The 22,947-nt window shown below is 42.9% G+C and overlaps 1 protein-coding gene across 4 annotated transcripts in view; it reads right to left on the bottom strand.

Moving 5' to 3' along the window:
- HS3ST5 (heparan sulfate-glucosamine 3-sulfotransferase 5) overlaps positions 1–22,947 on the bottom strand; it is a 281,166-nt gene that overhangs the window by 46,286 nt on the left and 211,933 nt on the right. Inside the window, exon 3 of one of the 4 annotated variants that reach the window (XM_050949821.1) lies at positions 15,291–15,353. The exons of the other annotated variants lie outside the window; for them this stretch is intronic. The gene's annotated coding sequence lies outside the window, so the exon portion shown is untranslated. The remainder of the gene's footprint in view (positions 1–15,290; positions 15,354–22,947) is intronic. 4 annotated transcript variants of the gene reach the window in all.

Below are 22,947 nucleotides of genomic sequence, written 5' to 3'. Positions count from 1 at the left end.
CTTCAGCAATATAAAACATTCTAAGAAAGTTGCATACTGAACTCTTCCTAAGGTCACCTAAAAAAAATTCTAACCAATTAACCTTTGATTTGACCTGTTTCGTGGACATTATCTTTCACCAAATTTTACAATCCTAATTAGTATTTAGCATTTGTGCAAGTCTCTGTGATTTAGGATGCTAAATGATATATGGGTTCAACAGAGTCCTCATCTGAAGGACAAGTATTTTAGTGCATATGTGACCTGACCCAAAGGCTATTTCCAGCAGTTTGTCATTTAGTACAGGGAAGGTTAGATAGGTTTGGATGATTTATGATCTTTCATGCTCTGAGCACTATTGAGCCAATCCTATGCTTTTCATTAACTGTAAGCAGCTATCTTTAGTTAGTAAGCTAAAATGCATGGCATTTTCCTACCTGTTACTGAAGAAAAAGTGAAAGCTTTTAATAAGATAGAACAATAAATCAAACCTTCATTGTTCAGTCAGTGTAAGTCTTGATGCAATTTTTATTTGCTATATTTACACAAACACACTGTCATAGTATAATTCCCAAATCTGGACCTTAGCGTCCAAAATATGGGTACTAGCATGAATTCCCCTAAGCTTAATTACCAGCTTAGATCCTGTAATGCTGCCACCAATCAGGACTTAGAGTAGAGTGCCTGATAGACTCTGGTCTCCCCCAAAACCTTCCCTGGGGACCCCAAGACCCAAATTCCTTGAGTCTCACAACAAAGAGGAATAAACCATTTCCCTTCCCCCTCCTTTCTTCCTCCCAGCTCTTTCCCGCCCTGGGTACACTAGGAGATCACCGTGATTCAACTCCTTAAATCACCACACAGAGAGGAATGATACCTTCCTCCAGAGGCAATCCAGATTCAAGCTCCATGAATCTAAAACAAAGGGATTCCCCCTTCTCCCCTCCCTCGCTGTTAAGTACAGACTCAATTCCCTTGAGCCTCAACAAGGGGAAAAAATCAGACAGGTCTTAAAAGCAAAACTTTTAATAAAAAGAAAGAAAAAAGTAAAAGGTCTATCTCTGCAATTTAGATGATAAAAAGTTACAGGGTCTGTCAGCTTATAGAAACTAAAAAGAAGCCTCCCCCCAGCAAATACGATTTAAAATACTTCCAGCAAACTACACAATTGCAAATAAAGGAAAACAAATAAAAAGACTATACTGCCTTTCTACATTTGTACTCACAAAATTGGAATAGAAGATTAGAGAGCGTGTAGGTACGTGTGGTCACTCTCAGAGCCCAGAGAGAACAAAGCCAAACCCCAAAAACACAAACAAAGGCTTCCCTCCACCGAGATTTGAAAGTATCTTGTTTCCTGATTGGTCCCCTGGTCAGGTGTTTGGTTCCCTGTTTGTTAACCCTTTACAGGTAAAAGAGACATTAACCCTTAGCTATCTGTTTCTGACACACACACACACACACACACACAAACACAGAAATGGGGCCAAATTTTTGAAGGAACTTCAGATAGATATCTGACAACACACCAGAAAACTACTACATGCCAAACAATTACTGTGATGTGACTGGGAAAAAGACAACAGAAACCAACATCTGCAAGTGAGATTGAGGCATAAAGGGGGGAAAATGTATGGGGTGGACATAATTTGGTGAAAAGGGGCTAAGATCCACATGCAAAGCTTGAGCAGATCCTCATTATCACTCTATGCTAAATGCATTGCTCACAGAACAAAAGCAAACTATTTCAAATATGAGATGAAATAACTTATTTGTATAAGTACTTGGGTGCACTTATCTGCTTTGTGGGACAGGTAAGTGTATTTTTGAGCAATATCTCCTACATCCTTGTACACAGATAGATATTTGGACTAGAACATGAGAAAAAAAATCATTCAATTTTTTTGATGAAAAATGGCCTTTTTTCTAAATAAAAAGTTTTACAGAAAATTTTTGTTTCATTTGAAATTTATTGCTTTTTTGATGAAAACCAATACCCTTTTATTTATTCGTTTATTTATTTACTTATTGAGATTTTCTTCAGAAAACTGGAAAAAAAATCTATGGAAATTTTTGAAAAAAACCCACATTTTTCAAAATGGATTTTTTTTACCAGCTCTTGTCTAAATGAGAGCAGAGAGAAAGCATAAATAAACATGACAAGACCAAGTTTACGTGAAAAACAATCATGAACATTTTTACCAGTAATGTTCCCCTTTTTATTGAAAATGTGTTTAGATAAAATTTTTACAAAAAGGCGTAAACATAATGTTAGGTACCTGATTCAGCTCTAACACTAGTGTAAGTTAGGAGCAACTCGGCTGAAATCAATGAAGTTACCTTTGTTGAAAACCAATGTGAGAGTAGAATCAGTACCTTTGTGTGTATTCTGGAGCCATCTTTTGCGGGACTGCATGGGTTTTTCCAGGGGAAAAGCTTTTTAGAGGAGATTCTAGTATCTACAGGCAAGCAGAAAAAGTATATATAAGTTTGAAAGCCACTGGAAAAGAATTATTCACCTGATGCTAACATGTTTTATCAAGGTCATTTTAGATCCCCAGTGACATTGCTGGGGAAAGATTGAAATTTTCCAATCAAAAAAGCTCAAAGCAGAAAACTTATTGAAAAAAAAAAAAGGAAGCAGCTATGAAAATTGACACACATGCTACTAAGGACAGTGAGGAATCCCCAGGCCTAAAGAAATAGAACTTACTACCAAATCACACAGGGCTAAATTTGCACCGTGCAATCTACTGTGCTATCCCTTCATGCCACAGGGGAAGTAAGTTCCAGCAGGCCTTTCCTTGGCCCATCATACTTCTCCCTAACCCCCCTTCAGCTAAGCTGTGCTGCCAGTGTGTTAGGGGTAATGAAGCCAAGGTTCCACCCACTTCCTGCCCCTACCCACCCACCAACTCCTTGCTCACCAGTGCAGGAGAGGGAGTAATGGTCCTTTGGGAGCCATTCTCCCCACCCATCCTGGCAATGTGACTCACACTGAGGGTTTCCAGAAATCAGTGAGGACACCTTTTGCCCCCTTACATCTCTGAATGAGTGTATATGCGAGCTCACAAATGAGTTCATCATCTCCAACAATCTTCATACTAACCACTGATACTAAAAATACACTGTGCTTCATTTTGACTTCTATATTATAACACAGGTCCTTTGCAAAAGCCTTATAGTTCTTGACTTTATTGTGTCCAGGGCATGACCTAATACTTTCCTGTGGAGGCCACTCTGGTATCGGAACAGCACTGTGCCCTTGAAGATGAAGGTCACTTTTATGGCAATCGTACTTCCTATTAGCTGAGGAATTAAAAAAAAATCACTATGAATATTTGATGGTATGTTCTCTTTTTGCATTGAGAGAAAGGATGGCATTGAGAGGTAAAGGCATTGACGTGTGACTCACAGATACTCTGTTGAATTCCTGGCTCTGTCACAGTCTTTCTGTGTTAGCTTGGGGAAGTTATTCCTTATCTGTAAAATGGGGATAGACTGATCGTGCAAAGTCTTTTGCATGTGAGCAGTTTCACTGAAGTCAATAGTTAATTACATGTGTAAGTTTTTGCAGGATACAGCAGGATCTTAGACTGTAAATTACTGAGGGCAAGAACTACCTTTTACTATGATTTTGTGCAGCATCTTGCATGTTGGGGTCTTGATGGTATTTGGGGCCTCTATGTGCTACTTACTACAAATAAACAGTAATAATGGTATTCCTATGCCCCACTATCAGTGGTGAATCCAGGGCTTTACTTATTATATTCAGAACAAAAAAACAATCCTCTGAACTGAAGAACCTCCTTATCATCATTTAGAAGATGCTTGATTAAGGGAAAATGTACTGGAGCTCACAAGAATAGAGAATCTAAAATCAAAATTAAACGTGTTACATTTTATGTTAAAAAAAAAGTGGTATCTGAAGCTTTAAAGTCACCTTGCCTTACACTTTTGAATTAAAATTGTGATTGACAGACCTTTCTTAGACTTCAAAGACAATACAATAGTTCAAACCTCTGACATATTTTTGAAGTCTACAGAAATTAAAGTTTGCCTTTGTTTATTGCAACTGATCCTCACCATTTTTCCCCACCAGCCCAGAATCCTCTGACTTTCCCATATCAATTTCTTCAGTTTTTACTATTTATGTAATATTTTTAACAAATCCATAAGACTGTGGCGTTGAGAAAATTCCGGCAAACAGCACGGAATCCTGAAATATGTGAAATTAGAATGGCCTTAGGAAACAACAAATCTATAAAACTTTAAATAATATACACAACTTTCTGTTTCAAATGACCTTTTACAGCTGAGTGATAAGTCAGACTATTTGGTCTGTAAAACTCCTTCACATTTTTCAAATTTCAGCTGCCTGAGCTTATGCAAATTTAGAATATTTTAATTTTTTTTCTACCAAAAAGAAAGTAATCTAGTATTTGTCAGAGGAATAAACTCTGCATTATAACTGATGTTTGTTAGCAAAATGCAAAGACAGGGACTAGAAAATAAATGATATCCTAAACCTATCAGAATAAGGGATATAGTACAGTCATATGATGTATTTGTATTGTAGGAAAGAAAGAACTGGATCCACTTGTGCACACACAAAATTGCAGTTTCACATACATATGGGAACATGATTCAGGCTGGCAAAGAGTGAAATGCTTTGCTGTGCCCACAGGTAAGGTAGCTATATGCCAGTAGTTCTCAAACTTTTGTACTGGTGACCTCTTTCACATAGCAAACCCCTGAGTGCGACCTCCCCCACCTTATAAATAAAAACACATTTTTATATATTTAACTTCACTATAAATGCTGGATGCAAAGCGGGGTTTGAGGTGGAGACTGACAGCTTGCGACCCCCCATGTAATAACCTCGCAACCCCTTGAGGGGTCCCGACCCCCAGTTTAAGAACCCCTCCTATACGCCATCTTTGTGCCCTCCTGATTCTGGGCTGTTTCCCCTGGGGTGGAGATGCCTCGGGATAAGTTAGACATCCCTGGGGGTCTCTTCCTATGGGCTGCCACACTGACTGGAGTCTCCTCAGTGTTATATGTTATGGCCCACTCTTGTCCCCAGCCCCACTCTTGGCATACCCCCTACACCGGGTCTTGCAAAGGTGTCTGTGAGAGGCAGACTTACAGCTGTCATGCCCACACCCAGGGGCTCCTTCCTCTGGTTGGAGAAGAGGCGTTTTATCCCTTCAGCTCCTATTGAAGTCAGTGAGACTAGAGATCACTCAGCATCTTTCAGGAGCCCATGATCTCTCTGAGAGAAATCCTGACACCATGGAAATCAACAGGAGTTTTGTCTTTGACTTCAATGCAGTCAGGATTTCATCCTTGGTTTCCTTCCTGAAAAATGTATGTGTGTGTGTGGGGGGGGGGGGAGCAGGGTGAGAAGGAGATGCAGAAGCCAGTGGGTAGGATAAGTGGAGGAGGAGGAGCTGTGAGGGAGGGGGTGAATAGATGCACAGGAGGAGGAAGGCAAAAACTGGGATGGGAGTTTTACAGAAGCTGAATTCTACTCTGGAGAATTGGATTAATTCACAGGCAACCTCAGTTCTGGCACTTCCTAACTTGAGTTTGCAACCTTAACATTCTTTTAACATAGTTTTAATGGATGCAATATTATTGATATCTGCCATTGAAAAGTGCTTTGTAAGCAGAGACTGTCTTAGTTGTTAGTTTCTCAGCAGGGCCGCCGGGGGGGTGGGGACGTGGGACAATTTGCCCCAGGCCCTGGGCCCCACAGGGGCCCCCATGAGAGTTTTTCAGGGCCCCTGAAGCAGGGTCCTTCAGTCACTCTGGGGGCCCCGGAAAACTCTCGCAGGGCCGGGGCCCCGGAGCTTCTTCCACTCTGGGTCTTCAGTGGCAATTTGGCGGCGGGGAGTCCTTCCGCTCCAGGGTGGAAGGACCCCCCGCTGCTGAATTACTGCCGAAGTGGGATATGCTGCCAAAGTGCTTGGTCTTCGGCAGCAATTCGGTGGCAGGGGGCCTCCGTTGCAGGTCTTCGGGGCACTTCGGCAGCGGATTCCAGAGTGGAAGGACCCCCACCGCCAAATTACTGCCGAAGTGGGGGCTCCCCGCCGAAGACCCCAGGCCTCCTGAATCCTCTTGGTGGCCCTGTTTTTCAGGCTCTAAACTTGCATGGAAGTGTCAGTTCAATATGAGAGAAGAGCAGAAAAAAAATCTCTCTACATTTTCTCCCATGTACGGTACTACTCCTCTGGTCCTGCACCTAATATGAATCCTGGACAAGTGTAGATTTTGCCTAAAATTAATAATAGAGCTGGTCTGAAACAGATTTTAAATTCTCACAAAAGACTGTTCCCTAATTTTATTTAAAATTTTCATGAAAAAAGTAAAAAAAAATTCAAATTTTTTGTAAACATTTCATTGAAAATGTTGAACATTTTAACACTTTCCTCATCAAAATTTGAAATTTTTCCAAAAAAGTTGTTGAAGTTGTGAGTTTCAAAAATCTTTGACCAGCTAGTTAATGTTTGTAGGATTATCTGAAGACATCAAGTTCAGACATTAACAGAGATCTTTCTTTTGCCCTTCTCCAGGGCTTGCCTATCCAGTTTTTGTACTATTATAACTATATTGGATTCTAACTGATAGAGTTATAGCAGTACAAAAAAGGGGATGTATACTAACCTAAGATTTCTTGTTTTATGTTCATTACATTTTTCTAGTATAGCATTACAACTGATCAAAAAAAATGGGAAAATGTAGACATTTTCAGCAAAAATGTCCTGCTTTTAATATTAATTTTTAATTTAATTTCTGACCATCTTTAGTGAACATCTAATCTTCCATGTACAGTATATTGAAATTACCTCACAAATCTAACTAAGGCATGGATGGGGCATACTTAAATCTAGTCTTGCTTTCCAGCACATGTTCATCGTTTGTGCTAAACACTAGTCTTTTGTTAATCTGATTGCATCTTATTGTACCAGATAAATTTTAAAAATGTTGTCTATCTTAAGAGGGCAGACAGTTATAGAGTAGAGATTTAGATTCAGGTGCAATTTGGAATTTATGGACTGGTAGGAGCATTTGTGAATTCAAAAATATTTTGTGTTAATCTGCAGGGTTTGTATAACTTGTATCAAGTGGTCCCTTAAACACATACACCACAGATATTGGTGAAATGCAGGAAGCTCTAATTCAGAAAAGATAACAAGAAGCAAACTGAAATTTTTTTAAATTTACAAAATTGTATCTCAAAAGAAACGAAACCTTCTTCCTAACTGGTAATAATTGAGCCTTTGAGTTGAAAAAGAAGCTTCCCAGAGAGCATTCACATTGACTTAAAAAACTATTCAATTTGCTAAATTTTCATGTTTAGAACTAATGTTCATGAATAAACTGCTCTTCCCTTTTCAGACAAATATTACGGCTTGTCAAAAGAGAAACTGTTAGCCACAACAGCTGCTTAAACAGAGCTGCCTGTGAATGTTTTAATAATTGAAAGCTGTGTGCTTTGGAAAGACAATTTAGGTAACAATGAATTTGAAATCTGTCCTCAGTTATAAATAGGAAAAAAAATCTACACTGAATCTAGAACGACAGTTCTGTGAACTAAAAAAATGAAAATTAATGGTGGTGTTATGGCTGCCATCACTATGGTGCAATATGAGACTGGTAAATGAATCCATGCAGGCATACTCTTTTATCAGATCAGTACCACAGGTGACATACAGCTACAAAAGGCGGGAAAAACCCAACAGGGTGTAATTATCTTATTATTTTTAATTCAATTTGAGACAATGCAATCAAATTGTTTCTTCTGTCATGGAAAAAACACATTGGGTGAAATTCATTGCTGGGGTAAATCTCATGGAGACCTTCTGCTTTATTATTAACTATATTGTGAGAGTGCCTAGACACTCCGCTCTGGAATGCAGCCTCCATTATGCGAGGCCATGGACACACACATCATTAAAATACAATTCCTGCCCCAAAGAGCTTACTTTTGCTCTTCATTGTTTTTGTTGGTCTTTTAACGTGAGTCATTCAGCCTAAAGGTATATGGTTACTTTTTTATGTGTGGAGAATATGACGACGTATTTTTCAGGTTATAGGACAAAGTGAACCTAGGTATTATGCATTAGGAACACAGGGACATATAGGGTTGCCAACCCTCCAGGATTTCTCTGGAGTCTCCAAAAATTAAAAATTAATCGTCATTAAATAAAGATTGATGAAACTTCCAGGAATACATCCAACCAAAATTGGTAAACCAGGAACTGCAATAATGGCTCAGACCAGTGGTCTATCCAATCCAGTATTTTGTCTGGGTTGCAGTGAAGGTGCAGAAGTGCTGAATTCATCAATTATTAGATACCATGTCCCTCTGGGAAGTGGAGTGACCCAGACCCAGCCTGCTCTGCTCCCCTGGCTCCCTGTGGAGCAGGCTGGGGATGAGTCGCTCTACCTACCACCACCAGTGAGTGCAGGGAGCCCGACCCCTCCTGCAGTCCTCAGGGGAAGAGCTGGATGGAGTGAGGATGGGGTTGGGGTGGAGCAGGGGCAGGAAGAGGCAGGTCAAGAGGCAGAGCAGGGGTGGGGCTTTTGGGAAGGGGTGGAGTGAGGGCAGGGCTGGAGAGGAGCAGGAGTGGGAAGAGGCGGGACTGGAGCGGAGCGGGGCGGGGGCCATGTGGAAGAGGCGGAGCAGGGGCTGAAGCAGCAAGCAGCTGCATAGAGCACCAGGAAATTTGGTGCCCCAGGTTTTCTGGTGCCCTACGCAGCTGCATACTTTGCATATGGGTAGGGATGGCCCTGCCATTCCCCAGGAAAATTTCTTCCTAACGAACAAGAATTAGATTTTGGTTTACACCCTTAAGCATGAGTCAATTATTTTGGAATTATGCCTAATATGTGGCAACTCGATAAAATATTCTTTGCTTTTTCATTGACAGATATTAAGTTTTACAAATTTTTGAATTTGTGCAACAATATGAGTCATATTGCTATAAGGAGAATTATTTCATTTTATTTCAAAACATGCACACACACACAACCTTGCAATATTTACCAAGAAAACCAAAGCCATTTTCAGTTGTGTCTATTAGCTTTGCTTGTGTTTCATAGTTTGTATGTGAGACAAGGAATAAGAATCTTCAAAAGAAGTCACTATGAAGTGAGTTGAATACATACATTATATACAAAGAAGTGGAACATTCCATTTAATATTATTTTAAAGTTAATAATATGAAAATGTTTTCTTAGTATTAAAGTTTCTTCTTGATTAATGCTCTAAAACACTGAAATCACAGGAGCTACACCAGCGATACTTTGAAACACTACCTGCAAGGAGTTGAGATCTCCATTAGGCATGACACACAATGCAAACCTATGACTTGTCAAAAGAGGGGAGGAATAGAAATGTCACTGCAGACTTGGGACTTCCTGAGCATTTTAAAATGTGCACATTTTTCAAACGAGAGACTACTGAACGCTCCACCTGCACTGTGCTTGCCATCTATTCATCTTTGTGGCACAGAGAGATTTGGTTTAAAAAAGGTTTGAGATGTACTGCTGCAGCCCAAGAACTATCCTCTAAAGAGGATAATGAAAGATTAAAATCACAACTAAACCTTGATCTTCTCATTATCACTGCTGCATCTAATGATTTTTATTTTAACCCAGGCATATAACGGCATGAGACATTATTTTAAAAATATGAAAATATTAATTGTATATATAAAATAGCATAAATAAATTCAAACAATTCAAATATTTTCTGGTTTTATTTTCCGTTAGACAATTACTTCAAAGCATTCCTCAACACACCAGCAGATACATGAAATGTATTATATTATTTATTATGGATTATTTCTACAATGACATCATTGTGCATGGAATTTTATACTAGAGTTCACTCTCTAAGTCAGGGGTCCCCAATACGGTGCCCACGGCCATGGCGCCTGCAGGGACATCTAAACGCACCTGCATCCTGGCCAGCGGTGGAGCATCCGCCGAAATGCCATTGAATTTCGGCGGCGATGCCTCTCGATGACGCCGCTTGCCGCTGACAAGCGACGTCATCGAGAGGCATTGCCGCCGAAATGCTGCAGAAACTCTGTGGCATTTCGGCGGATGCTCCACCACTGCCACGGTCTTTCATCTGGCACCCGCCACATGAAAAGGTTAGGGACCACTGCTCTAAGGGGTCAATCCTACCATGTGCTGCCCCCATGAGGTCAGAAACATCAATGGGAACTCAAAGTACTCATCATTTTGAAGTATCACACCCTATATTAGGTTAATAACAGATGACAGAGTCATGTTGCAGGGAAAGGGCTGGATATGGAATACAGTAATAGTTCATGAGATATGCTTTTGTTACACATTCTTGTTTTTTCTTAGTGATTTGTGTCACAGTTCAGGGCAACTGCATCGGTATTCCTCCTGTGTAGTCCAGCAAAGGTACCCACTCTAGACTCCTGGCTCCTCAGCTATGTCTCTCTCTTCTTCCTGACCATGGTTTTTTGAGGCTGCATAGTTCCCTGCATATAGTATAAGTTCCCCAGCAAGCTAGACTGCCTAACAGCCAGCGCCTGCACTTTGCTTACTCTTGAAAGTCTATGAACAATGTAAGCCCACCGTTACAAGTTATAGACTCATAGACTCATAGACTCTAGGACTGGAAGGGACCTCAAGAGGTCATCGAGTCCAGTCCCCTGCCCTCACAGCAGGACCAAACACTGTCTAGACCATCCCTAATAGACATTTATCTAACCTACTCTTAAATATCTCCAGAGATGGAGATTCCACAACTTCCCTAGGCAATCTATTCCAGTGTTTAACTACCCTGACAGTTAGGAACTTTTTCCTAATGTCCAATCTAAATCTCCCTTGCTGCAGTTTAAGCCCATTGCTTCTTGTTCTATCATTGGAGGCTAAGGTGAACAAGTTTTCTCCCTCCTCCTGATGACACCCTTTTAGATACCTGAAAACTGCTATCATGTCCCCTCTCAGTCTTCTCTTTTCCAAACTAAACAAACCCAATTCCTTCAGCCTTCCTTCATAGGTCATGTTCTCAAGACTTTTAATCATTCTTGTTGCTCTTCTCTGGACCCTCTCCAATTTCTCCACATCTTTCTTGAAATGCGGTGCCCAGAACTGGACACAATACTCCAGTTGAGGCCTAACCAGCGCAGAGTAAAGCGGAAGAATGACTTCTCGGGTCTTGTTTACAACACACCTGTTAATGCATCCCAGAATCACGTTTGCTTTTTTTGCAACAGTATCACACTGTTGACTCATATTAAGCTTGTGGTCCACTATGACCCCTAGATCTCTTTCTGCCATACTCCTTCCTAGACAGTCTCTTCCCATTCTGTATGTGTGAAACTGATTGTTCCTTCCTAAGTGGAGCACTTTGCATTTATCTTTATTGAACTTCATCCTGTTTACCTCAGACCATTTCTCCAATTTGTCCAGATCATTTTGAATTTTGACCCTGTACTCCAAAGCAGTTGCAATCCCTCCCAGTTTGGTATCGTCCGCAAACTTAATAAGCGTACTTTCTATGCCAACATCTAAATCGTTGATGAAGATATTGAACAGAACCGGTCCCAAAACAGACCCCTGCGGAACCCCACTTGTTATACCTTTCCAGCAGGATTGGGAGCCATTAACAACTACTCTCTGAGTACGGTTATCCAGCCAGTTACGCACCCACCTTATAGTAGCCCCATCTAAATTGTACTTTCCTAGTTTATCTATAAGAATATCATGCGAGACTGTATCAAATGCTTTACTAAAGTCTAGGTATATCACATCCACCGCTTCTCCCTTATCCACAAGGCTCGTTATCCTATCAAAGAACGCTATCAGATTAGTTTGACACGATTTGTTCTTTACAAATCCATGCTGGCTATTCCCTATCACCTTACCACCTTCCAAGTGTTTGCAGATGATTTCTTTGATTACCTGCTCCATTATCTTCCCTGGCACAGAAGTTAAACTAACTGGTCTGTAGTTTCCTGGGTTGTTTTTATTTCCCTTTTTATAGATGGGCACTATATTTGCCCCCTTCCAGTCTTCTGGAATCTCCCCCGTCTCCCATGACTTTCCAAAGATAAAACTAGAGGCTCAGATACCTCTTCTATTAACTCCTTGAGTATTCTAGGATGCATTTCATCAGGCCCTGGTGACTTGCAGGCATCTAACTTTTCTAAGTGATTTTTTATTTGCTCTTTCCTTATTTTCTCTTCTAAACCTACCCTCTTCCCGTAAGCATTCACTATACTAGACATTCCTTCAGACTTCTCAGTGAAGACCGAAACAAAGAAGTCATTAAGCATCTCTGCCATTTCCAAGTCTCCCGTTACTGTTTCCCCCTCCTCATTGAGCAGTGGGCCTACCCTGTCCTTAGTCTTCCTCTTGCTTCTAATGTATTGATAAAAAGTCTTCTTGTTTCCCTTTATTCCCATAGCTAGTTTGAGTTCATTTTGTGCCTTTGCTTTTCTAATCTTGCCTCTGCATTCCTGTGTTATTTGCCTTTATTCATCCTTCGTGATCTGACCTAGTTTCCATTTTTTATATGACGCCTTTTTATTTTGTAGGTCACGCAAGATCTCAAGGGTAAGCCAAGGTGGTCTTTTGCCACATTTTCTATCTTTCCTAACCATCGGAATAACTTGCTTTTGGGCCCTTAATAGCGTCCCTTTGAAAAACTGCCAACTTTCCTCAGTTGTTTTTCCCCTCAGTCTTAATTCCCATGGGACCTTGCCTATCAGCTCTCTGAGCTTACCAAAATCCGCCTTCCTGAAATCCATTTTCTCTATTCTGCTGTACTCCCTTCTACCCTTCCTTAGAATTGCAAATTCTATGATTTCATGATCACTTTCACCCAAGCTTCCTTCTACTTTCAAATTCTCAACAAGTTCCTCCCTATTTGTTAAAATCAAGTCTAGAACAGCTTCCCCCCTAGTAGCTTTTTTCAACTTTCTGAAATAAAAAGTTGTCTGCAATGCAGTCCAGGAACTTATTGGATAGTCTGTGCCCCGCGGTGTTATTTTCCCAACATATATCTGGATAGTTGAAGTCCCCCATCACCACCAAATCTTGGGCTTTGGATGATTTTGTTAGTTGTTTGAAAAAAGCCTCATCCACCTCTTCCACCTGATTAGGTGGCCTGTAGTAGACTCCCAGCACGACATCACCTGTGTTTTTTACCCCTTTTAGCCTAACCCAGAGACTCTCCACTCTTCCGTCTCCTATGTCCATCTCCACTTCAGTCCAAGTGTGTACATTTTTAATATATAAGGCAACACCTCCTCCCTTTTTCCCCTGTCTATCCTTCCTGAGCAAACTATACCCATCCACACCAACATTCCAGTCGTGTGTATTATCCCACCAAGTTTCAGTAATGCCAATAATGTCATAGTTGTATTTATTTATTAGCACTTCCAGTTCTTCCTGCTTATTACCCATACTTCTTGCATTTGTATAAAGGCATCTAAGATACTGGTTTGATCTTGCCTCCCAGCTTTGCCCTGACCCTCCTTCCTCTCTGCCATTATAGCCCGTGCTCCCTCCTGTTTCCAACCCATCTCCCAGGTCTTGTTCTCCACTTACCTGTGGGCTTTGCTCACCTGTCCCCGTCGAACCTAGTTTAAAGCCCTCCTTACTAGGTTAGCCAGTCTGTGCGCAAACAGGGCCTTTCCCCTCTTCGAAAGGTGAACGCCATCTGTTCCTAGCAGTCATTCCTCAAATAGCATCCCGTGGTCGAGGAAGCCAAAGCCCTCCTGGCGACACCATCTTCGCAGCCAGGCATTCACCTCCACGATGCATCTGTCTCTGCCCGGACCCCTACCTTCAACAGGAAGAATCGAAGAGAATACCACCTGCGCTCCAAACTCCTTAACCCGTACTCCCAGAGCCCTGTAGTCACTCTTGATCTGCTCAGTGTCACATCTCGCAGTATCATTTGTGCCCACATGGATGAGTAGCATAGGGTAGTAGTCAGAAGGCGGATAATCCTCGACAATGCCTCTGTAACATCTTGGATACGGGCCCCTGGCAGGCAGCATACCTCCCGGGATGAACGGTCAGGGCGACAGATGGGTGTCTCCGTCCCCCTCAGCAGAGAGTCTCCAACCACCACTACCCTACGTCTCTTATCAGTGGTGGCAGCAGACCTCCCAGCCTTAGGGGTACGAGGCTTCACCCCCTTAACTGTTGGGGGTGATTTCTTCTCTCCTGTATCAAGAAGAGCATAATGGTTATCTTTTACCACAGCAGGAGGGTTCGCAGCAGCGGTGGAGCACTGCCTGCTGCTAGAAGTAACCAGCTGGCTGTGTCCACCCTGAGCCTCCTCCTCCACTGGTGTGTCAGATACACCCTGAGGCATCTCCTCCTCCACTGGAGTGTCGGTAGCCCTGTCAACTGGGACAGCACCATCAGCTGTCTCCACATGGATACTGTCCAGGAATTGTTCATGGATAGGGATGTTCCTCAGCCTAGCCACCTCCTCCTGTAGCTCTCCCACCTTCTGCCTGAGAGATTCCACCAGTAGGCACCTTTCACATTGGATGCCACCCCCAGCCTGGATATCAGTAAGTGGAAATTGCAAATTACAGTCTTTGCAAGCCCACACCAGAATCTGGGTAAAAGCATCCATGCTTTGGTACTCTGTCTGGCTACAGGCGCAGGTGGAGGAGACAGAAGCAGTGCTGACACAGGTGTTGCGGGTCCTCCTCACCATTGTAAGCCTCCCTCTGTCAAACTCTCTCAAATTCCCGTCTACAGCTCCCTGTCCGCTCTGCTCTGCTGTAAACAGAAAGGTTTTCGATGTGGCTCAGTTTACAGGCTCAGGGGACCAATGGGTCACAGATGAGACCGACAAGGGACCCCCCCCCTCCCCTCCTACTCCCCTTCCAAACTCCCTGTTAGCAGCTCCTGTTCGCTAAGCTCCCTGGTCGCTTGTGCGCAGCTTTATAAAGCCCTGGCCTGAGTGAATGCCCCACCCACTGGTTAAGGCTCAGCCAATTACCAGAGGCTTCTAGCTTTCAAACCTTCCTAGTAGCTCCACCTCCAACTGCCAGCTACAGCACACGGTCCTTCAAACAAACAAACCAAACAGACTGACAAACACAAGCTCAGCACACAGCAAGTAACCCCCAAACACATACACAAACCCAAGATCCAGCCACCCAGATCTTTCAAAGCAAGCACATTTATTCTTAAAGTGAAAACATTTGACAGAAAACATATTAAAAACAATACGAGAACCTACAAGCATATTAAAAACCAGCAATTAGCCCCTTCCCACAACTCACTTTCAGCAGGGGCTCTGGCAGGAGTCAGTCCTTCCAGTCCTTCCCTAAGGTTCTGTCCATTTGCTGGATCAGAAAGAAGACCCCGAGTCAGTTTAAACCAAGGCTGTTTATCCAAACAACCTTTCTTTGTCTGTTGGTCTCCAGAGAATCCAGTTTGAATATATAAGAGCCTCTCCATATGGTGGTACTTCTCTGCACGTGTTACAACCTGAATAAATTTACCTAATCACCCCCCCACACACATTGTTCTTAGTTCTTGGAAGGCTGTGGTCACCCTCCCCCATGGAATTGTATACAATCCCTGGCCACAATGAAACTTAATTCAGTAAGATCTCCTACAGATATTGCAGGAAATTGCCGTATCTGTCACAATTTGCACTGGTCATTTTTTAATGATCATGAATATGTTATATTAAAGGAGAAATGTCTGAGAGGAAAGATGAGGTTGCAGGTGCAAAAGCTGTAGTTTTGGTGGGTTAACTGAACGTAGAGTTTACAGACCCATGAAAGCATTCCAGGTATATGGACAGCAGAAGAGAAGGCTTCAAATTGCTTATGGGAGGAGACTAAAGGATTGTCAAGATGTGTCAAGTTGGCAGTATTGGTAGGGAATGTGGGGAAGTATTAGGAGATGAGATGCAGGCATAGAGAGCACTGTAAAGATAAGGTGAAATCAGGGTCCAATTGAAGACAATGGTAGGTTTGCTGTGGATTTCAGTGGAGATAGGATTTTACCTAGAGCCCTGAAAATGAGACATTTGAATCTGAAGCACAGTGATATTGGAAACCAATGCAAGGACTCAAGGAGAGGGTGATGTGAGCAGAATATGACAAAGTAGCCAGTTACCACAGCAATGTGTGAAACAAACCTCCTACATGAAATAGCAGGGCAGCAGAGGAGGGCAAGGAACATGATTTTGGCTCATGAACTTTAAGTAAAATCAGAATAAATAATTTTATGTGATCTATGTTAATATGTTTCAGTGATGTACAAAGCAAAGTATTTCACTATTCTATGGACATGGATGGCTAATGCTTATTGACTGTGTAGAGACAGATAAGCTAGTATTACAGAATTGTTTGACTCTGTCATAAACAGATGGTTAAGGGTTAATGTCTCTTTTACCTGTAAAGGGTTAAGAAGCTCAGTGAACCTGGCTGACACCTGAACAGAGGACCAATGGGAGGACAAGATACTTTCAAATCTTGGTGGAGGGAAGTCTTTGTTTGTGTTGTTTGTTTTGTTCGTTGTTCGCTCTTGAGAAAAAAAGGGACCAGACCTACAACCAGACCCTCCAAATCTTTCTGAATCAGTCTTTCATGTTTCAAACTTGTAAGTAGCCAGGCAAGGCGGATTAGTCTTATGTTTGTTTTCTTTCAACTTGTGAATGCTTTTCCTTTTGCTGGAAGGATTTTTACCTCTGTTTGCTGTAACTTTGAATCTCAGGCTAGGGTGGGGGGGTAGTCCCTCTAGGCTATATGAATCTGAGTACCCTGTAAACATTTTCCATCCTGATTTTACAGAGATAATTTTTACTTTTTCTTTCTTTAATTAAAAGCTTTCTTTTTTAAGAACCTGATTGATTTTTTCCCTTGTTTTAAGACCCAAGGGGATTGGGTCTGAACTCACCAGGTATTGGTGGGGGGAAAAGGAGGGGGGAAGGTTAATTCCTCTTTGTTTTAAGATCCAAAGAGTTTGGATCAGTGTAGCCTCTCAGGGTAACCCAGGGAGGGGAAAGTCTGAGGGGAAAAAGAGGAGGGGAAGGCTAATTTCTCCTTGTGTTCAGATCCAAGGGGTTTGGGTCTTGGGTTCCCCAGGGAAGATTTTGGGGGAACAGGAAGTGTGCCAAACACTATATTTTTGGCTGGTGGCAGCGTACCAAATTTAAGCTGGTAATTAAGCTTAAAAGTGATCATGCAGGTCCCCACTTTTTGGACGCTAAAGTTCAAAGTGGGGGAAAACCCTTGACAGACGCTAATAAGCAAATGAGTAGGATTCCAAACTTTTAGATGCAGATCTAAATTGAAACAAATCTTGACACCTTTTGAGGTTAGTTCACCATGATTGCTCGGTCCCTACAGGGAAGGTTCTCTTGTTCCGCAGGAAGCTGGCAGGGCATATTTCTCACATTACAGACAAGAGCATTTAAGCATATTTTATTTATTTTCTTGACTGCTTGAAAGAAGAAAATACATTAATCACAGCAATGGTGGAAGATGCATCCTAAGGTTCACAGTGCTTTTGATTAAAGTCTGCTAGATTGAATTGTAACTTGAAGAGTTTTGTTGTTGTAATGGCTTCCTGCAGGGACCCACCTGAATGGTCTGTGTGCTTTTTCAGTAACTAATGTATTATTCCCTATGTTAGCTCCCTGCTGTTATCTTTCATATTTTTTTTTAAAGCAACAACTTGATCATTTGGATTTTTTATCCAAAAGTTTTAAAACACATTGGGAGCCCTGACACAGGCTTTACCCTTTCACCCCACAATCCTCAACAAAGCCAGCTCTTTAATTCCTCTTGTGACATTGTCTGATTAAAATATAATCATGCAAAGCATTATTGCTACCACTGCTATATAATTGCAGCAAATTTTATACAAAATATAACTCATGGCCAGAAAGGGTTAAACAGCTTGCAGGCTAACTAATCCAAAGTGACCTTTAAAGACATGTTAGAAAGGTATGTGAATGGTAATTAGGGCCATTCATGCTAAGTAGGCTAGAACTTTGAAACGCAAACCTATATTGTTAGAAGTGATACTAATTGTGTGTTATCTTTGATGCTAGCATGTAAACAGACAGTTCCTGTCTGTCCCTATAACTATTAATTCACAAATCAAAAGGGAATATTAACATTTAGATGAATCTTGGATAAAACAATGTCATTGTCTATATGTCTCTTTGAAGTTTGTAATAAACTGCCTAATGGATAAAGTGTCCTATGTTAATTTGTGTAACTAATTACTGGTTGTGTTTAGAAAGCAAAAGGTTACATCAAAAACCTATTATTTACCCAGGACTGTATGGTCAAGTGAATGCTAGAACACGGTATAAAAGATATTTGCATTCTGATTCTGTCATCTCAGATGTGCTTAAGGTTTCATTCAGGGGATAACTAAGATCCCAATTCTAACCGGATCACCCTGAAATATATATAAACATTGGCCTATAACCTATGGACTATTTCTGAAAGAACTCTTTGCAATTCCCTCTGCCATGTACATTGGCCAAACCGGACAGCCTCTATGCAAAAGAATAAATGGACACAAATCAGACATCAAGAATCGTAACATTCAAAAACTAGTAGGAGAGCATTTCACTTTCCCTGGACTCTCAATAACAGACTTAAAAGTCTCCATTCTTCAACAAAAAAGCTTCAAAAACAGACTTCAGCCAGAAACTGCAGAACTTGAATTAATTTGCAAACTTGACATAATCAAATTAGGCCTGAATAAAGACTGGGAGTGACTGGGTCACTACAAAAAATAATTTTCCCTCTGTTGATATTCACCCCTTCTTGTCAACTGTTGGGAATGGGCTACATCCACCCTAACTGAATTGGCCTCGTTAGCACTGACCCCCCACTTGGTAAGGCAACTCCCATCTTTTCATGTGCTGTATATTTATACCTGCTTACTGTATTTTCCAGTCCGTGCATCTGATGAAGTGGGCTGTAGCCCATGAAAGCTTATGCCCAAATAAATTTGTTAGTCTCTAAGATGCCACAAGGATGCCTTGTTGTTTTTAGGGGAACTGTGTTGTTTGGTCTTCTGAGTAACCAGTAAGGTAATAAAGAAGGTATTTTTTGCTGACTTGCTAAATCTAAGTGTATGTCTGCACTACCCACCGGATCGGTGGGCAGCGATCGATCCGGCAGGGTTCGATTTATTGCATCTAGTCTAGCCACGATAAATTGACTCCCGAGCACTCCCGCATCGACTCCTGTACTCAACCACCATGACAGGCGCAGGCGGAGTCAATGGGGGGAGCGGCAGCAGTTGATTCACTGCAGTGAAGACAGTGGGGTGAGTAGGTCTAAGTACGTCAACTTCAGCTACTTTATTCACAGAGCTGAAGTTGTGTAACTTAGATCGACCCCGCCACCCCAGTGTAGACCAGGCTGAAGTACTGGAATATCCACCAGCTTTTGGCGGATTGTCTGCCCCATTCTTTGCAGTTAACCTTAATTGAGTGATCACAGCTGGTACCCCAGTCACACCTTTACTATCTTGTTAGAGAGAGAAGAGAAGGTAGTTTGCTCCCCACCCAAAAACAGTAGGACCCAATCCCCCCAATATTGTGTCCACCTCTCCCACTACTTTCAAATTTCACAATACTCTGAGGTAGGAGAACTCACAACTATGGATATGTCTACACTTACAGCAGTGTGTGGAGTACAGACACTGCACGCCCAGCTAGCATGGCTATACCTACATAGACAGTGAAGTACAGTTTAGGCGGGTAGAGTGCCCCAAATGCTTAATCCCCTAGGTTACATACTCTACATGTCTGTCTACAAGGCCAAGCCCTGCCACACGTGCACTGCTATTTTTAGTAGTGCAGTGTCCTGCTGTCTTCCTGCTGCCAGAGCCTTTCACTGCCATTGTCATAAACAGATAGCTAAGGGTTAATGTCTCTTTCACCTGAAGCACCTGACCAGAGGACCAATCAGGAAACCGGATTTTTTCAACTTTGGGTGGAGGGAATTGTGTGTCTGAGGTCTTTTGTCTGTTTGCCTGCTTTCTCTGAGCTTTGGAGAAGTACTTTCTACTTTCTAGTCTTCTGTTTCTAAGTGTAAGGACAAAGAGATCAGATAGTAAGTTCTATGGTTTCTTTTCTTTGGTATTTGCATGAATATAAGTGCTGGAGTGCTTTGATTTGTATTCTTTTTGAATAAGGCTGTTTATTCAATATTCTTTTAAGCAATCGACCCTGTATTATATCATCTTAATACAGAGAGACCATTTGTATTTTTCTTTCTTTTTATATAAAGCTTTCTTTTAAGACCTGTTGGAGTTTTCCTTACTTCAGGGAAATTGAGTCTGTACTCACCAGGGAATTGGTGGGAGGAAGAAATCAAGGGAAGAACTGAACCTCCTCATACAAATGGAGCAGTTCTTGGATGGTGTTCCTGAAGACATCACACGGTACATACAAGATGGAAATCCCAAAGATATCGCTGAGGCGGGGGAGATTGGAGCCAAATGGATGGAACTGGCAGAAAGCAAGAAAGCTACTGTCAAGGGGAACGATTACCCCAGGGGGCACACAGACCATAAACCCTACAACCGAGGACAGCCAAAGACCCCACATACCACCCAAGTAAAGCCACAGATACCCTACCCTTCAACCTCACCAGTCTCCAGTAACTCACCTCGGCCCAGTGACCCATCAGATGGAAGATGCTTTAAGTGTAATGAACTGGGACATATCAAGGCCAAGTGTCCCAAGAACACCATGCGAGTGCAATTCATTACACCACCATCACACCAAAGATCCCCAGGCCCGGATGCCTCTAAAATACCCTTGGAGCGAAGGGAAAATTTGAGAGTGGGCGGAAAGAAGGTTACTGCGTGGAGAGACACGGGGGCACAAGTGTCAGCTATCCACCAATCCTTCGTTGACCCCAAATTCATCAACCCAAAGGCCAAAGTTACACTTTACCCCTTCATGTCACAAGCTGTAGACTTGCCTACAGCTCAACTGCCTGTCCAGTACAAAGGCTGGTCAGGAATGTGGACTTTTGCAGTCTATGACAACTATCCTATCCCCATGCTACTGGGGGAAGACTTGGCCAACCAGGTGAGGCGGGCCAAGAGAGTGGGAATGGTTACACGTAGCCAAATCCGGCAAGCTTCCAGACCCATTCCTGTTCCTGAACCGTCCACAGAGGCCCCGTCTGTGTTACCAGAGACCCAGACAGAGGTAGTGGACCCGGATTCCATGCCTACCACTGAAACAGCCACAGCACCTCCAGTCCCAGGCCCGGAACTGGAACAGCAACCAGCACCAGCCATTGCAACCCCATCTTCAAACTCAACGCCAGAGGGCGCCAGCGAGCCACAACTGGCAGAAGCAACAGACAGCCATACCCAAAAGGCTCAGCCAGAGCCTGAAATACCCTCAGGTGCACCAGCGGAGAGCGGTTCACCGGCAACGGAAACAACCCCATCACCTACATCGCTTCCAGAGGGACCAAGCCCAAGTCCACAGTCTGAGGAAGAACTGGTGACCCCAGCCTCAAGGGAACAGTTCCAGACTGAGCAGGAAGCGGATGACAGCCTTCAGAAAGCTTGGGCGGCGGCACGGAGCACCCCACCGCCTCTCAGCTCTTCTAATCGATCACGGTTTGTTATAGACCAAGGACTTTTATACAAGGAAATTCTTTCTGGTGCACACCGGGAAGAATGGCAGCCGCAAAAACAGTTGGTGGTTCCAACTAAGTACCGGGGGAAGCTCTTAAGCTTAGCCCATGATCATCCCAGTGGCCACGCTGGGGTGAACAGAACCAAGGACCGGTTGGGGAAGTCCTTCCATTGGGAGGGGATGGGCAAGGATGTTGCCAAGTATGTCCGGTCTTGTGAGGTATGCCAAAGAGTGGGAAAGCCTCAAGACCAGGTCAAGGCCCCTCTCCAGCCACTCCCCATAATTGAGGTCCCATTTCAGCGAGTAGCTGTGGATATCCTGGGCCCTTTCCCAAAAAAGACGCCCAGAGGAAAGCAGTACGTACTGACTTTAGTGGACTTTGCTACCCGATGGCCGGAAGCAGTAGCTCTAGGCAACACCAGGGCTAACACTGTGTGCCTGGCCTTAACAGACATCTTTGCCAGGGTAGGTTGGCCCTGCAACATCCTTACAGATTCAGGGTCTAATTTCCTGGCAGGGACCATGGAAAAACTGTGGGAAACTCATGGGGTGAATCACTTGGTTGCCACCCCGTACCACCATCAAACCAATGGCCTGGTGGAAAGGTTCAATGGAACTTTGGGGGCCATGATACGAAAATTCATCAACGAATTCTCCAATAATTGGGACCTAGTGTTGCAGCAGTTGCTGTTTGCCTACAGGGCTGTACCACATCCCAGTTTAGGGTTTTCACCATTTGAACTTGTGTATGGTCACGAGGTTAAGGGGCCATTACAGTTGGTGAAGCAGCAATGGGAGGGGTTTACGCCTTCTCCAGGAACTAACATTCTGGACTTTGTAAGCAACCTACAAAGCACCCTCCGACACTCTTTAGCCCTTGCTAAAGAGAACCTAAAGGATGCTCAAGAAGAGCAAAAGGCCTGGTATGACAGACATGCCAGAGATCGGTCCTTCAAGGTAGGAGACCAGGTTATGGTCTTGAAGGCGCAACAGGCCCATAAGATGGAAGCATCATGGGAAGGGCCATTCACGGTCCAAGAGCGCCTGGGAGCTGTAAACTACCTCATAGCATTTCCCAATTCCTCACTAAAGCCTAAAGTGTACCATGTTAATTCTCTCAAGCCTTTCTATTCCAGAGACTTACAGGTTTGTCAGTTTACAGTCCAGGGAGATGATGCTGAGTGGCCTGACGGTGTCTACTACGACGGGAAAAAAGACGGTGGCGTGGAAGAGGTGAACCTCTCAACCACCCTGGAACGTCTGCAGCGGCAACAAATCAAGGAGCTGTG

This window comes from Gopherus flavomarginatus, chromosome 4 (assembly GCF_025201925.1).
Source record: "Gopherus flavomarginatus isolate rGopFla2 chromosome 4, rGopFla2.mat.asm, whole genome shotgun sequence".
NCBI classification, from domain to species: Eukaryota; Metazoa; Chordata; order Testudines; family Testudinidae; genus Gopherus; species Gopherus flavomarginatus.
Note: the sequence above shows the minus strand (reverse complement) of the source record. Positions and strands in the feature narration are given on the sequence as shown.